This window comes from Pelmatolapia mariae, linkage group LG18 (genome assembly GCF_036321145.2).
Source record: "Pelmatolapia mariae isolate MD_Pm_ZW linkage group LG18, Pm_UMD_F_2, whole genome shotgun sequence".
Taxonomy (NCBI): Eukaryota; Metazoa; Chordata; class Actinopteri; order Cichliformes; family Cichlidae; genus Pelmatolapia; species Pelmatolapia mariae.
The window spans coordinates 16350505-16368865 of NC_086243.1; the positions used below are offsets into that span (position 1 = coordinate 16350505).

Sequence of the window (18361 nt, forward strand, 5' to 3'; positions counted from 1 at the left end):
TAACATACAACTATTCACCTGCCTTACTGCATACAGTGTGACAGAGACAGAACAACGGAGCTGCGTAGGTGTAGCTCCCACTGCTTCTTCTGTGCAGACAAACTGTGTTGCTGATGAGAGGAGGTGAGGTTGAGGAAAGGGAGCAGGGAGATTTCTCCCACTTCCAGCATGAAAAGAAAGCGGCACAGGGCTATACCTACAGGAGTGCCGTAAAACATGTTTAACCTTGTTTGCGTAGAGTAATACAGTCATGTGAAAAAGAAAGTTTTCAAAGTAAATCCTATGATTCAATAGCTTGTAGAATCCCTTTTAGCAGTAATACCTTGAAGTAATTGTTTTCTATATCACTTCAGTCTCTCACATCATTGCAGGCATTGCTTCTGTTCATTGAGGTTTGAGGACATTCATTTTTGCACAGATCTTTTAACGTCCCACCACAGCACTTCATTCAGGTTGAGATCTGGACTTTGACATTTATTTAACAAAAACTAGCCCAAGTTAAAAAGTGCATGAGAAACTATATAATATACTTCATGATTTAATATCTTGCAGAATCACCTTTAGCACCAATAATCTGTTGAAGCAGGTTTTTCAGTATGACTTTATCAGTCTCTCACATTGTCATGTAGGAGCTTCACACAATGCTGCTTCAGTTCATTCAACTTTGCGGGTATTTGTTTATGCCCAATTCTGTTGAAACAGTCTGAGGTCTGGACTTTGACTCACTGATTGCAAATCCCTGATTTTTTTTTTCTTTTTGAGCCATTCTGTTGTAGATTTGTTGCTGTATTTCCGATCATTGTCCGAATGCATGACCCAGTTTGGGCCAAGCTTAAGCTGTCGGAGACAAGGCCACACATTTGACTCTACAATACTTTGGTATTCACAGGAGTTCATGGTCCACTCAATGACTGCAGGGTTTCCCGTTCCTGTGACTGCAAACAAACCCAAATCATCACGCCTCCACTACCGTGCTTGATAGCTGGTTTGAGGCGCTTCTACTGATATGCTGTTTGGTTGTCACCAAGCATGGTTCTGTGGAGATGATTAGTCAAAATGCAAAAACTTTTGTTCTCATTTTTTCCTGCGGAAAAAATGTCCTGTGGTCTGTTCAGATGCAGCTTTGCAAACCTAAGTCATGCTGCCGTGTTCTTTTTAGAGAAGATGCTTTCTCCTTGCAAATCTTTCAGAAAAGCCATACCCTATATCTATATAGCATCAAATCACAACAAAGTTGCCTCAATGGCTTTTTCTATTTGTATTGTCAGAAACTTGAACATTATCATGTTAAATGACATTTGAGGCTGAGATTTAGCTCTTTTTTAGCTCTTCCCTGAGCTTTGCACAGTCTGATTGGGGAGAATCTGCAGGAACGTCCACTCCTGCGAAGATTTGGCATTGTGTTAACTCACAGCTGAATGCTCCAGACCAGCAAAGTGCCAAAACTTCTGTTTTATAGAGGTGCTCACACTTGCTGATGATCACTTAATCAAGTGCATTTGATTAGCAGCAGCTGGATGCGACTTACTGTCTTAAATCCCATGAAAGCAGTAAGGGTGTACTTAGTTTTTCCACAGGACTCCATAGAGACCTATGAAAACATTCTTTTTAATATGACTGTAAACGACTTAGCATACAGCTATTTTCAACTGATGAAAATAACTGGACAGGCATCAGATAAATTTCAGAAAGAATGGTTAGAAGTTATAGTGTTTGCTTGGTTCTTACAAAAATCTTTATCTTTCCACCGACTCTAATTAATAATGCATTCATTTTCAGGCATCTCTGCTGGTAATGAGTGGTGTGCATCCTACATTCCCACAAAGATGAGAGAAAAACAACAGCAGTAAAACCAGGAAGGCACCCACATGAGCATATATTTGCATTATTGAATTCACCAGACCTACCTGAATCACTACATTTATTAACTAGCCCCTAACCTTACTCTTATCTGTGTTTGCCTGTTAACACCAAACAAAAAACTCTACTAAGTCTCACTTATAAAGCCTTTGGTATTTTACAACAGTCTTAAAGTAGAATGGAATTGTTTAGTTTTACATTCTTACACACCACATTTGACTCACATTAAAGTCATAATCTAGGACACACATTCGCGTGGCCTTCGATCGCTCTGTCAATTACACAGAGGAAGTCAGAGAGGAGGAAAATGATGAGAGTCAACAATGCATGGAACATCGATGTGTCCAACCACCACTGTCTGTTTAAGTGGAATCGACTTATGCTCAAATCCCAAATTAAGCATATCTGACTGTCCCACCGCTGCAGGGGCTACAGGAAGCACAGAGACCCATGGAGAGTCTCTCACACACACACACACACATACTCCATTTCTCCGTTTCTCTGCAGGGAATCAATGATGTCTGCTTAATTATTGGGTGAATTTAATCAGCGGCACAGCAGTACGAACTGCCTTGTGACCCATTGGCTGTCAGGAAGTCATTTGGTTTCTAGCAGTTAGTGTTCGGATACCACCACAATAATTAAGGGTACAACATTTTAATTGTTGCAAAGGTGTAGAGGTAGCAGAAAAACTACCTCTGCATTGTGGTGGCTCTGTTCTCACTTATTCTCACACACTTTTTTTGTGCAAATGGTGCCAAAACACCACAAATCTCTCTGACCTAAAAACCATTGTAGTGATTAATGATTCTTACCTTCGGATTAGTGTTTAAAAAGGAATTAATTAACAGGCCTAGCATTATGTCGTGATTTATTATCAAGACAAACTGTTTAGATTATTAAGAATTTATTCTTAACCTTCATTCCCAAGGTTCTCAAAGCAAAGCCCATGTGCCGCTGGTGCTTCTATTGTAAATAAAACTCTAAATGTAAATGTAAATACTGTTGTGTCAAAAAACTATTGTTAAAATAAAACACAATCATCTGAATAGATACATTATAAAGCTTTAAGAATCAGTGCTTTACACAATCTGTATACCTGTAAGTGTTTTATTTTTGTTACGTAAGACAGAATGGCATTTTATATTATACATGGACAATAGTACGGTGATTTGTCAACAGAAACTCCTCATGTAATTCTTAAATCTACAAATCTCTTAATTTAAGTGTTTTAATTGGCCATGCATCATCATTTGAAAAGCATTCAGATATCTGTGAATTCGACAATTTTCAGGTAAGTCAATGCAGCTGTTCAGCAAAAAACAAACAACAGAAGACTCTTCACACTTTTTATCACACTCTGTGTTCTCCAGTGAAGTGCACTCAGTCCAATCTGAGGAGACACAAAAATGATGCTCTGAGCAGAGACTCACAAACCTACCCTCCTTCAAGCTGATGATAAACAATATATATATATATGGAAGTTTCTATCTATTATGGGTTTAATCTTTAAAAAGCTTATCAGAATAATTAGACATTTTGGGACATAAGCATATTGGCTTTCGTGCAGAGAGTTCTGTGAGAAGATCAATTCAGTTTCAAGCCTACAAGCATGAATAATGAGAATGAAGCCTTGAGGCAATTAGCTTAGTTTACCATAAAGCTTGGAAGCACGGCGGAGAAAGTTAACAAGCTCCCTGAAGTTACAAAAAACATGCTGCAGCATCTCTAATGTCCACAAATTACCACGCAGCATCATGTTTGTTTAACCTTCACACCCACATGCAAAACAACAGGAAAAACATCTTTATAAAAGTAGTGACCCAAGGTTCATATAATGGGCACATCTGTATGAAATTTACTAAAAACACCATTTGTGGGTTTTGTCACAACACTAATAGTAATCCTAATCTCATCTACAATACTTGGCAGCAGAACAAATAGTCATGTTTCTCAAAATGTCTTTAAAATTGTAATAATACGTTTTTGAGCATATGGTTACTAATAGTACTTTTTATACTCACTTGGGAAAATGCAAAAAAGAATCATCATTAATTAATGAACCCACCAAAAAACAAACAAACAAATAAATAACAGCTTGTTTTTTTCTACTTTTTGATTTTATGCTATAATCATATGCATGTGAAGAAAATGTGCCATGGACCAACTTTGATTAAAGACAGCAAACTGGAGCATCAGTTTGCTTATGAACCATCATCCAGGTTATTGTAATGTGTAACGCACTAGCTTTAAGTTTTGTCTCCGATTGGCGGCACTGCAAAAATTATTGAAATTTAAATCTATTGTAAAGTCAATGAGGCTCAAAAACTGTCATATCCAGTACAAATTCTTGTTTCACTAAAATCTGACCAATGCTGTAGGAGGAGTAGCAGTTCTAGTGATTTGCAGAGGCCATTATTTGTCACGGTCCCTTGAATCATCTAAAAATGAACTTGTAATCTTAAATTCAATAAACTTTAGATAAGGTTTTTAAATAAATCAGTGCTTTTGTGGCATGATTATATTTGACTTTTTTTGCAAAAGTTTAAGTCTGATCAAACAAGTTAGCTATTAAGGTAACTTTTTTTCCAAAACACGTTCTCTTTCCAGCATATTCGATGCAAGTGCAGTTATGTGACGAGCAATTAAAGAAGCTCATTAATTGGTGGTCACATAAATATGACAAATTAAATATTTAAATCAATTTAGGCCTGAGGCACTTTTTTCCACTTCTTTTTTTGTCCTGAGCATAAAAATCCAAAAAGAAAAACAAACCCTTATTTATTTTTCAGGTGGAGTCATAATGAAATATCACAACTTTTATTCATTGATTTATAGATATCTAGTTTAGAATTTGCCAATAACAGCTGACTGAAAAACTACAACAGTTGTCCTAATCTTATTTAAGAGTGTAAGTAATGCAAAGGGAATAATACAGTAACTGTTCTATTGCTTCTCATTCAAAATACCATTTAAACATCCCAAAAAATCTTTCAACAGCTACACAATGAGGATGATTTCCACCTTGCCACAGAGCCTCCGGGGTGTCTTCCTGGCTTCCAGATGGCACCTCTGACGTTTTTGGAAAGATCTAATGAAAGTATTCTGAGAAGCGTCTCATCGCTCTCCAAAACGATATTGATCGGAATAGATCAATGAAAAGTCTGCAGGGTAAAGGCAGTATTGTCTCATCAGAATACGTTTTTCCGTCAGAACCTACATGGTGCATGGTCATGGTGCATGTACATGTAGAGTCTACAGTGAAGAATGTGAAATTCTCTCATCCAAACGAGTACTCTGATATTATAAAAGCCAAAAAAAAGCAGCCACTGCAGTATTTACAAAGGTAGAATTAATCAATCTCCTTTTACTGTCGAAAATCCATCGAAAATACTTGGTCAGCTGCCTCAATTGATGAGACAGCACACCAGGTGAACAGTAAAGCCCAAACCACAGTGGTGCTAAACATTATTTCCCACATATAGACATTATGTTTCCTTACGAGCAAGCTGACCATTCACCGCCAGTCAGGTGCATTTACCTGCTATTCCAGTGGCTTTCTCGTTCTGTGGTCAGACTGAGTCATCCTTGTTCGACTCTGTGCATTTGCATTGATATGGAAGGTTGCACTAACCAGAAGCTGCAGAAGAATGAGGACTGGTTTGTGTACCACTATGCTCTGATCACAGTACAAGTTATCTGCAGAAGGAGAAACTAACCCCATAAGCAGATGATTATTTTACTTGTGTCAACCAAAATACTTGGCAACTACATTATACACTCTATTTAGGTATTCATTTATGAATTAATAAACGATTCTTTGTATCCTGGCACTAAACACATGTCGGTTACTAAAACACATGAACTGAACATCACACAGAAGAACGAACCAAACATAATCTGACTGTTCTTTCCAACATGTGGTACAGCCTTTTAAAAATGGCTTCTTCATGATGATTCAGTGATTTTTGTTGCAGCCCATACCTCAGTGATAACAGACGCTATAGTCTTTTTTTTAAAAAAGGGTGAAATGTACACTGTTTTCATTTTACACAGCTGAGATACTGATTAATATATCTGTATCCCTGTGCTATGATATTAAGCAAAAGTGTTTGCTTAGTTGAGCCAATTATTAGGTATACCTTGTGCAAACCAACCCATAACAGCTCTGTGTTGCATATTAAGTAGAAAACCCAATCTATCTGAATGCATAGTCTATAAAACTATGCAAATGGGAGAACTGGAGCAGGTATAATTGCTGAGTGTGTGCTAGGAATGAGAATGGCTTTTTGTATGAGCTAAGGACATATTACGTTAATGACACCATTCTACTAAACGGCAGACAGATGGAAAGTTCACAAAGACAAATAGCTGTCTTAGTTCTTAATCACATGTGCAATTAACTGCAGTATGGATGTGAATTAATTGGCTTGTGGTAGCCATGTTTGATTGAAAAAGTTGTTTTGCGGTCATATTCAGCTAAATCTTGGAACAAAGACAAGTTTCACCTAGAAAGGAGCGTTTTATGACCAAAACAAAACTGGAAGAGTTTTGTTTTGAGGTCGAGTGTGTTGTCGAAGGGGGTGAAAAGGGGAGCAAATGAAGCAACGTGCACTGTAATACTGACAGGAAAAACAGAATAGCATTCCCACTGAGATCATGAAAATCTGAAGAAATATGTAGATTTTAAAATTACTTTGTAATGTATGCACTGCAAAGATTTTCCACCATCAGTTCATAGCAGGTTAAGAATTGATGCTGTCTGAAAAGTAAAATCTGTTTGGCATGCACATGCTGTTTATCATCCAGGTGTCAGGCTCTGAAAGCAGCTACCAGACTAACCCAAACCTGCATCTGAAAGGACGGGATGCCATGAAAAATGGAATTAGACTTGTAAATCATTTAAACAATATTTTTAATTGAAAATGGCACAAAATTTACTTGGTTGTGTTCAATTTTGAAGGTAATGTTAGCAACACGTGTCAAAAAAAATGCTGGGATAGATAGGAAGGACCTATCGCTGATAACATGACTGTGAGTCTTTCAGAAGGAGTGACTGTGAGGCATTTACAACTCTGTGATTGAAGGCAGGTAATTCAAGTTAATAAAAATATTTCTAAGAATAACAGAAATATTTAGGAATTTCATCTTTTTTCATCTGGTACAAAATATCACTAAAAATATTCAGAGAATCCAAAGACATGTCTGCACCCAAGAGAGGCAGCTAAAAATCCTGAACGGTCATTATCTTCTAGCCGTAGGGTGACACTGGATTAAAAACAGTCCCAATTATGTGGTGGAAATCACAGCATCGGCTCAGGAACATCTCTAAATACCATTTGTCATTGAACGCATTTCACCACTGGAGCCACAAATTCCAGTTAAAACTCAATCGTGCAATTCATAACCAGGATTGATCTCTGGGCACTTTACATTCTCGAATGGTCAGACCTTCAAGTATCACAACTAAAACCCCAAAATTCCTAAAACGCAAACCTGATAACAGTGGACAGGCCGAGGTCAAGTGTGAAACTGTTCTCTGCTTTGACAAATTCAAACTGTATTTTTGTTTTTTCTGGAAATCATGAATGTTGTGTTCTCCTCAGACAACAGTTCTAAAGCCAGCGCCCATGATGCTATATTAAGCCTGACTGACTGGATTTTTAAGACTAATACCAGTATTTGGGGATTTAAAAGTCTGATATATCAGGTAGTTTTTTCTCTTTTTGACACTCAAAACATAAACAGATTTCCCTAACATTTGTTATGTGCAGTTATTTAAGAATTCTTACTAAGATAATCTGTGCCTATGAAATTTAAAAAGAATTTATTGTCACAAGAAGTCGTGGATTACCAACTTATGCTCTGCCCAACTCTTTCTTGGACTTACTGGCTGAACGGTGTTTCTCCCGTATCTTTTTTGCTTTTAAAATATTAATTTATCAGAACTTACAAATGCAGATACTGACAGATTGCACATAGCTAATATCAGCTGATATATCAGCCTTCGTTCAATGTTATACATTACAAGTGCTATGACTAAATCTAGCAAAAATTGAGGGAAACACTTTCCAACTGGCTACGGCAACTGGTCTTTTCAGCTCCCAAATGTTTAGATATATCCTAAAAGTAGAGATGCACACACATCCCTGTTCAAATTTTGTTTTAATTAAAAAGAAATCCTTTTTAACATCTTTTTTACATTATTTTCAGTTGAATACAAGTGTTAAATGAAATGCAAATCATTGCATTCTCGCGTCTTACACCGTATCCCATTTGGAAACAGGTTCAAACTATGCAATCAACTATCTTCGCAACTTTGAAAGGAAAATATTCAAAGTTGCAGCAGATTTCCATTATGCTTATGAAAACTTGGCTTTGTTTGACTTGGACATGTCTCAAATGACTTTATAAACTTGAGCTGGACTTGCCTCAACAGATTTAAAAACAGCACTGGCTGCAAGGCTTTCCACGCTACGCTCTCGTTTTCTTACTCCAAACCGACACACTGGATGATGTACTTCAAACATCAAAAAGACATCTTTACTCACTCCAGAGTTTGCCTCTTCCAAACATACTGAAAATAAAAATACCAGGCTATCGTCCAACCGAAATATAAGGAAGATATATCTTTTCTGAGCCAGGTTTACAGCTTATTAGAAGACTTTGTTTGTTTTTAGGCTATCAACTTGACAGGTTAATTACAAGGAGAGAAGACAGCATGCAGTATGAACCATCTCATTTAAAATCAATTTAAATATTCATTAAGGCTATTATCAGAACTCTAATACTAATTCATAGTCTGATCATGTCATATAGTTGCCCAAGTAATGAATACTAGATGAGAGGATTTTTCTTTCGATGTCGAAGTTTTATGATCTTCACTGCAATACTACTGTACCAGCTGAGCGGTTTTGAGTACAAGTGTAAAGTACACATGTTCCAAAAAGGCTTAATGTCACATTTGAAGAGATCTGCATGCTTCACAGCTGAGGCAACAGAGCTAACCTCTGCAGAATTGTTAGTCTTTAACCTTATTTTTGTCTCTATCAAATTCTCCAAAATTGCTCATTCAACACAGCAGAACCAGAATCAGAATTCATGCATTCAGGGCACATTTTAGGGGACATTTATTCCCCCCCTGGTGAGCAGCGCGACTTTCCTTCCTAAATAAAGGTTATATTAAGGCAGCGCATTTAAATAAGTATCAAAATGGTGCCGTATGGAAGCTTGGACGGTACGAGTGCAGATATCAAACAGCAGCATCAAAAGTTTGCCTCTCACCACAGCACAGCTGTTGTATAAACAGAGCCAGAGCATATTTACCCTTTAGCTAAAGGTGTCTCTTGAGCCGATATGTTTATATATCCGAACATCCTTCACAGGCTGCCTGGAGGGGGCTCACGCCTGAACTTTAAGCTTTTTACTTCACAGTAGGGGAGAAAAAGCAACTAGTATCAGAGGTCATTTGGAACACTTCCCTTTTTTTCAGCTATGTGCTCATACATGATCACTCACAGCAGCTACAGCATCAGCACACAGGTACACACCTGCATCCAGGGAATTGCACCGTGCAGTAAATATCTTGAAAAAATACGTTTGAAGAAGAGGTTGAAAGAGATGGAAGACCTTTATGGATTATTTCCCAGTGCAGACAGCGAAGTGGGAAAAGGAGGAGAGCGAGAGAGACAGAACGAGACAATGAGGGAGGAAAAGAAACGATGCTGCTGCAAAGGAGGGGGAAGCGAAGAAGCAAAATCAGACGGAGAGAGAAAGGGAGAGATAGTGAGAAAGACAGACAGTAGAGAGAGAAGAACACCAAATGTTAAGTAGCAATTGAAGTGGAAGAATTCCAGTTTGGATTCAAGCTCCTTGGCTAATGAGGATCATTAACGTGGCCTGCCCAGCTACTCCAAACGCTGGGGAGGACTGCAAGAAGGAGGATAAAAATAAAACCTCTCAAGCATATCCCCACAAGATTCATAAGGCGGGCACTTGTAAAAAAGATATAACACATGCTGGCTGCGGAAGGTACTTCATAATGTAACACCACATGCCACAGATCCTGAAAACAGCGATACTTACCCAACAAGTGCACTCAGCTGAACTCTGAACTGTTTGGATTTAAAGCACAGTGGCAAAAGAAGCCATTTTCGCCCCGCTATTTCGCAGATTGAAAATAAAGACAGAGGTGATAATGTCCATACAGCACTCCATGATACAATATAAATCAGAGGCTTATCAGTTCAGCTGTGTCATCCCATTTGGGAAATTTGCCTCACAGGTTCGGGATGGAAAGGCGAGGAAAAAAGGGCTCCGGTGTAAAGCTCTCATATCTTACGCACATTATTTCAAGTGGGCAGTTCACATTCCTCCACACATTTTATGATCCTATCAGCTTTGTCGTTTTCCATCTCTTCAATTGCTGTTTAACACACTGTAAAACTGAAGCCGCACACAACGCCAAGCTCAAAAACCAATCCAAGTTCCGTCCTGCCCCGTAAATCATATGTGATATACAGTTTTTAAGCACTTCTGACCACATTTACAGCACAGTCCATTGATTGGCTATATTCCTGGGTTTAAAAATAGTTCCTCAATGTTTCAGAATACAGGAAAGAGATGCCTTCGTACAAAATCTGACCTCTGCATACTATTTAGAGTATGTGAAATTTGAACATCTTGCCGAAAAACCTCAAAGTTTCGGTTTCGTCGGCCCTTCGGTCTATTATTTTTTCCTTGAGAATGCTCACAGACTCTGCTGTTTGAGACTCGAGGCAGTCAAACAGACAAGTGTCTTGATAAGATTAGCATAATTGGCACATTCATCCGTTCTCTGTTAATAAAGTGCTTTGTGGTTGAGAAATCAACAGTGTAGAGATGTGATGCTCACAGTTGGAATGGTCTCCAGCGTTTACTTAAACAGCCTCAGCCTTCGTTAGTACACAGTAAAGATACGTTTTGACTACAAAATAATCCCAGATAGGGTTGTGCAGCCTTAAGCAAATCAATTAAATCTCAGCAAAATGAAATGAACAGCAGTTTGAAGATGCTTCTGGAAAACCAAGGAACTGTGCTGGCAAACCCGTTTTCATTATTGCATGATGAAAAGCACTGTCATGGAACACAGGAGCATGTGAATGCTTCTGAATCGCTGAAATAAAAGAGCAGGGTTGTTAGATTGACAAAATACATAAGCACAATTGATTGGTAACAAATGTGTTTTTTATCTCTTCTCTAATTGTATTCCAGTCTGCACACAACATTCATGTAGCAGCTTCTTGCAGTTTAAAAAAATGAATTTCCATTCTAATGTTGTTGTTTTGTATTAATCAATTTAAAAAAAAAAAATCAGATCCTTAGCAGGGTTAGAATTAGATAAATACAGGCAAAGATGATCTACAACATAGGACATAATATACCATGTCATTATTTATTTAACAAAAACTGAGCCAAAACGCAGGAGCTACTATTCCTGCTATGGTGAAAAACCAAGTACACCTTTACTGCTTCCATAGGAATTAAGAGGGTACGTCGCAGCCAAAAACTTGCTAATCAAATAACTGATCGTCAGCATGTGTGAAAACCTCTATAAGAGCAGATATTTGGGCAGTTTGCTGGTCTGCAGCATTCGGTGGGTGTTAACACATTGACACAATCTTCCCAGGAGTGGACGTTTCAACAAATTCAACCCAAGGTCAGACCGCGTAATGCTCAGAGAAACTGCTAAAAACTAACAAGCCACATCTCAGACTCTACATTTAGCATGTTAAATATCAAAGTTCATGAGAGTACAATTAGAAAAAAGCTAAACAAGTACGCTTTGTTTGGAAGGGTTGCCAGAAGAAAGCCTCATCTCTCTAAAAAGAACATGGCAGCATGGCTTGTGCTGAGCTGCATCTGAACAAACCCCAAGGCTTCTGGAACTATGTCCTTTGGATGGACAAAACTGAAGTAGAGATATCTGCTTATGATGCACGCCAACACATGGCAAAAACACAACATGGCATATTTGTGCAGTTTGCACCAACAGTCAAGTATTGCAGTGGAGGGGTCATGATTTGAGCATTTACAGGACCTGGACACTAGAAAGTCATCGAGTCGACCGTGAACTCCTGTGAATACCAAAGTATTGTAGAGTCAAATGTGAGGCCATGTGTCTAACAGCTAAAGCTTGGCCCAAATTGGGTCATGCAACAGGACAATGAAACCAAGCACAGCACCAAATCGACAACAGAATGGCTGAAAAAGGAAAAGATGCGGTCCAGTCAACGTCCAGACCTCAATCTGGCTGTAGCGGGACCTTAAGAGAGCCGCTGATAGACGAATGCCCACAAACTTCACTGGACTGAAGCAACATTGTTAAGAAGAGTGGGTGAGAACTCCTCCGCAACATTGTGAGAGATAAAATCATAGACAAAACAACTGCTTCAACAACTTAGTGCTGCTAAGTTTAATTCTACAAGCTACTACATCGTAAGGTGTACTTAGTATTTGACACACTGCTTTTTGGTTTAGTTTTTAAATAATCATAAATGATGATGTTGTGCTATGTCAGGTGTTGTCATTCATAAGAGGTTTTATTTAGCTAATTTTAGAACCTGCTAATGACCAGATGATTTTTTTTATATCCTCACACATAAAACCTCAGAACACCAGGCAGGTGTACTTTATTTTTCACATCACTGTATTTGTAGCCAATGATTTCACCAGTTATCATGATGAACATCACTGGTAGCATATCAGCTAATTAGCCTTGTGTAATCAAATGAAACTTTGCTCTGTGTGGTGAAATCCAATGAAGTCATTGACTGTGTTCATCCAGACAGCCTTTATGAGGGAAAAAGAAACAAACACGATTGCAATGAGTCAGATTAGACTCCATATCAAAGGACTCCAGATCTGGACCAGGGCCAAAAAACTCAATACGTACTATTTAATTTAACATCATTATGCTAACTGACCTTGTTTTTAAAGGGTTTTACAAAAACAGCATATTTGCACTGCCTTCATGAGCACTTACACTATTGTTCTCCATAAGGGTACACCACTAGAACAGAGCTGGAGGACACGGCACCCACAGCTGGGCAGGCAAACCTAAATGCTATATGTGACTGAATTCCACAGCAACACGGAGGAGCAAATGAGTGCGGAAAAGTAACGCACCTGGGAAATCTGCCACCAGGAACCTCGTCACATACACTGAACATAATGACTGCATATTTCTGTGAGTCTGCCTACCCAATTTAAAAAAACAAAACAAAAAAAAAAAACAGTAGTTAAAACAAAGTTGCAGCTTCCTGTGAATTTCAATCTCAACAGTCTGTAAACATCTATTAATACTGAAAAAACAAAACAAATAAATAAGGGTTAACTTATAGATGTTGGAAAGGTTTATGCAATGTAAACAAAGATGTTGCATTCATTTGTCAATTTATTAAGGAGTTAATTATCGTATCCATTATATTCTTGGTTATTTTCATTACAAAACCTGATAGAAATCTATCTTGCTTATCAAGTTATGCAACATTATATACAAGTTATCTTATAAATAATCATAAAATTATTAATTACAGCACTTTTACAGCCTACTTATCGGTGAGTGTCTACCTACCGCTGATAACGGTGGGACAGATGTGAGTGTGACAGGTGCTGCAGGGAGTGGGGTAAAAATACTGTCCTGCTGCGCTGTTCTTAAATAAAGAGGGTTGTTCAGACAAACTGTAGCCAGCTTGTCTTTCACAGCTCATAGTGTCTGTAGTCTGGACAACACCACCCACCAAGAAATCAGGACTACAAAGCCCACAAATGTCTCCGTATTGAATATTCAGCATTTTTAGTGGACTTTTTCATGCTTACGACGCAACTGTGAAGTTGCTGTCAGCTGTGTTTTCCCAAGTAATCCGTCTAATGAGTTGTCCCATTTCTCTGCAATCAATGGCATTCTTAATGTCTTTTGTCATCGATTATTTTGCTAATATTTATCTAACAATGAAGACAACTCCCTGCTCTCAACTCTGTTGGACACAATCTCGCTACTGAGCACGCACACACAAGCACTGAGGGTGTGTGTTTGTGTGTGGTGGTGGTGCAGGGGAGACTGATGCAGACAGACAGGTACATGTCTGGTAGTGGTTTAAAGCAGAGGCTGGGTGGACTATTATGTACAAGCGCATCAAAAAAATTTCATTAGAACGAAATGGGAAATCAGGAACAATAATAAATCATAATAATGGGCAGACCTCCTGCCTGTATAAACATGTATTAGGAGATGTGGATGCCCCATAACAACATGGCAGCTGCACGATATTCAACCACGAGGTAATGAAGCTGACAAAATGCGGTGCAATGTTTGAGTGGTAGAATTAAAAACTGACGTAGCTAGTACTGAGTTGGCCCTCCTTTTGCCTTCAGAACCGCCTTAATTTTTCATGCCACTGATGAGTGACACACTGATTCACCAAAAGAGCTGAAAATATTCCTCAGAGATTTTGGTTCATGTTGACCTGATAGCATCACACAGTTGTGTCAGATTTGTAGGCTGCATGTTCAGAGATGCTCTTCTGCAAACTGTGGTTGCGATGAATGACTCTGAAAAGCAGCCTCTGACCTATGACCTCTGGCATTAGCAAGACATTTTCATCCAGAGAACTGATCAGCAGTTTCTGAAATATTCACACCAATCAAATCTGACACATCAATGTACAGAATAATTCTGGCATGACAATTTGGTACGAGATCCACATCCCTCAACTGCATGCGTCTGTTTATTTGGGTGTCACTTAGCCAAAATCATCCCATGAGGTTAATGGTAAGTGAAGAAAAGCAAAAGAAAGGAAGAAAGGAAGAATTGTTGTCTGCTGCTGACTCCTCCACCTTGGAAACATAAATCAGAGCCCTCCATTCAGGATTCATCACACAGACTTAGATGATAGTGCAGGAGGCCACTGAGGTGATTCTTCGAATGATGAACCACGGGTGAAAGGAAAGGAAATTCTTTATTTCCACAGAGATTTCTCTTAAGCTTTTAAATACTGCGCGCTGTACAAAGCGTGTGATGTAAAAATAGTCCGGGCAAAAATGAACAACGTGCAAAACTTGACAATGAGAAGAACTGTGTTCATGTTAAGGTGCTTGTTTCTAAACCACAATAACACTAATCTAATTACCAAACAAGAAGAGAAACTACTTACGCGAATGATGTAGGCGCTTGAACTCCAACTAACAGAAGAACAAATGGTTAAAGATTTGTGTCCCCGTTGTGCGGTTTCCTTCCTGCTACTGTGTTTAAATCTGTGCGGCTTCTGATGGATGATTCGCCCGATAATGAGAGCTGGATATGTGCACATTTAACTGTCTTCCTAATGATAAGTAATGACGGTAGCTTAGCTAACACAATTAACGCTGGCGCAGAGGAAAATAAAATTCTCCCAGAATGAAGTATTATGTAAATTATTAATTAGCACACAGACGATTGCAATCTTGTTCGGCTGCCCATTGGCACTCGAATAAATGTGAATGATCTGGAAACAGAGAAAGGAAGATTGTGAACATAATCCCAACACAGAGGGAACGTGAGAGAAAAATTTAACAAATACCACCTGCTTCTTAAGCAATTTATGGAAACAATTTGCATTTGAAATTGGACCTCTAGACACGGAAACAGACTCTCGGCAAATGCAAAAAAAACAAATGCGGAAACCATTTGTGCACTTCTGCATTTGTACTTCAGCTATTGCGTCTCCATTAATCTGGCAGATATAACTCTAGCTGTAATGAGTGCCCTAGTGAAATCCTCCAAATCCACTGTTATAGATTGCAAAAGTCCAAAACTAGAGGCTGGGTATAGTAATCTGTTTTTAATTTGAGCTCCAATTCCACAATTTCTGTACGCTCATTCTACATTAAATGAAGGATGCATGTTTTATGAGCATCAGTTTCCACAAATGCATTTTCACTTGTACAGATGCCTCCTCCTCTATGTGTGTGTGTTTTCTGAACATATATATATATATATATATATATATATATATATATATGTATGTGTGTGTGTGTGTGTGTGTTTGTGTTTGTGAGACATAGAGAGAGACAGAGTGAGTAATGAACAGATAAAGAGCCAGCGTGAGGCAAAGACAGAGGGAGTCCAGTGCAACAAGGGGGAGGGAGAGAAAGAGAAGAGGGTGGGAGAGAGAGAGAGCGAGAGAGAGGGAGAGAGGGTGAGAGAGAGAGAGAGAGAGGGAGAGAGAAAGTGATCTCTCAGATTTGGTGTCTCAGCTTAATGACACTGGACCCACATGGGAGAGAAGGAAAGCCAAGCTCAGTGCGAGAAATGATGAATCCAAAGACAGATAACCTCCAGCCTCGCCATTCGCAGCCTACACACACAGTCATGAAAAAAAAAAAGAAAACCTCAGAAATGAACTGCTCAGCTTCTGTGTCTACAACAAAACCTAACCAGCAGATTTCTCTCCACCTTCTTCTAACTGCACCTGCCTTTCTTTTTTTCTGTCACTCTCTTGTCAAGTTCCGTACAATATCGTGTCAATTCCCAAACTGACACGAACCGCCCAACCTCTCCTCCCGTTCCGACCGTGGACAATATGTCTGGACGACTTTGACAAATTAAACCGACTCAATATATGGCAATAACCTTCACCGTATAGCAGTGAGGGAGAGGCGGAATGGGAACGGGAGAGGAACGGGGACTCAAAGTGGAACGGAGACGCTGGCAGATGGATGACGGGATAGATCGAGCATGGCGTGGTATTTACAAGGCAGGTACAACATGAGAACGCAGAGAGAGGTGGTGCATATATAGACCAATTTTCTAAATGTCACCATGTCTAATAATAAGTCAGTGCAGCTTGAAGTCACTGAATTATCTGAACTGGAAAGACAGTTAATTAACCTAAGAAAGCAGCAGTCCACAAGAAGGCACAGTGCTACAGGCATATGACAGGCTTGGGAAAACAGGATTTACATCACCAAGTTTTAAAAATATTGCAATATGATTACAGCACAGCTCAAATTTATTAGATGTCTTTTTTTTTTTTTAAATTAACCCTTATTCATGTTAATTAAGTTTGTTTGTTGTTTGAAAGCAATTTCCTAAAAGATCATCAAGAAATTTCACCCAAAAAATCTGTGTTTTTTTGGGGGGGGCTTTCTTTTTCCATAACTGACACGATAAATGAACAAACCGGCAGCTTTTCCTGACAGATGTGACAAATTACACTGAACGGCATCAGGCTCTCTAATTAATTTTCTCAAAGCAAGCTTTTATAATAACCCTTATTAAACCGCTCACGTGGCTGCTATTCAGGCGCACACCTTTGCCTGGTAGGATAAACGGCTTCAACAGCACACCGAGATGCACTTCGACTACACACGCACGAATTCATGCAACGCACAAACCGGCGAGAGGGGGGTCGTTAAGAACCTATTGTAGTCTTCCTCTCTGCTCGGCGTGATAACGGCTTGATTGATAATGAGGTTCCAGAGCTAATCACCTGCCTAGAAGACTGTAACGCACATGCTCTGGCAAGTGATGCACTTTGCTAAAACAGAGGGGGGTAAAAGAAACAGGACAGCAGAAACTCTGTGCATTGGTGAAGATATAGGACACACACACACACACACACTTGTCACAAGCACAATGTACCTGCAGAACATGTACTGCCACTCCACACAAGCACAAGTTAACTCACCCTTGCTCTGAGTGACAAGCCGAAAGCTTTCAAATTGGCCCTGGGTAATCTTCTCCCCTCTTGCTCTCTCCACTCTCTCCGTCCCTTTGGCTACTCTCTCGCTCCCTCTCTGGTAGTGCACGGATGTCCTGCGGGTGGCTCACCCCCTCTGCGTGGCTCGGCGTAAGTGCATCGATCTCTCAGCCAAGTGGTACGCGGGTCCCGCTGTTTCCACGAGACTCAGATGTGCTCGCTCCTCTCCACCGCTCACTCTGCTTCACACAGCTGCAGAGGGAAATATGAGGACGGGCAACGTGGTACTCCTCTCTCTCTCTCTCTTTAGTAAGCTAAGACTCTCTCTCTCTCTCAGGTTGTCAGTTGCTGCGATGCTCACCCCCGCTATCTCCTCACTCTGTCACTCTTTCTTGCTGAGCTGAACTGCATGCTACCACCATCTCTCCTTTTTTTTTTTTTTACTGTTTCTCCACTGACTCCTGTGCCTCTCTCTCTCTCTCTCTCTTACTATTGATCCTTGTATCTGTCTTAGCTAGTGCAGCCTCTAGTGGCTGACTTCTCTTTATGCTGCTCAGAAAGTCAGAATTATTTATTTTATTTAATTAATTTTTTTTTGACTCAAAGAGAAAGTGAAGCTGAATAATAAATAAATAAAGCAGACTGGGGAACGAACTACTGAAATGTCACAATTCAGCTGATATGGGTTTCAGCTAAAGGTTATTTTCATTATTTTTTCAATGAATCAATTGCTTCATTTCTAAATGCGAGCAAATGCTTAAAAGACATTTCGCCAAAGCTCA

The 18361-nt window shown here is 39.3% G+C and overlaps 1 protein-coding gene across 4 annotated transcripts in view; it reads right to left on the reverse strand.

Moving 5' to 3' along the window:
• The window catches only part of tnr (tenascin R (restrictin, janusin)), a 199215-nt gene extending 181240 nt beyond the window's left edge, over positions 1 to 17975 (reverse strand). Inside the window, exon 1 of one of the 4 annotated variants that reach the window (XM_063462791.1) lies at positions 17568 to 17975. The gene's annotated coding sequence lies outside the window, so the exon portion shown is untranslated. Of the gene's footprint in view, positions 1 to 15053; positions 15098 to 17567 lie in introns of those variants that run through there. The other 3 variants (XM_063462788.1, XM_063462792.1, XM_063462790.1) reach the window with 3 other exon arrangements.
• Positions 17976 to 18361: the final 386 nt, after the last annotated feature.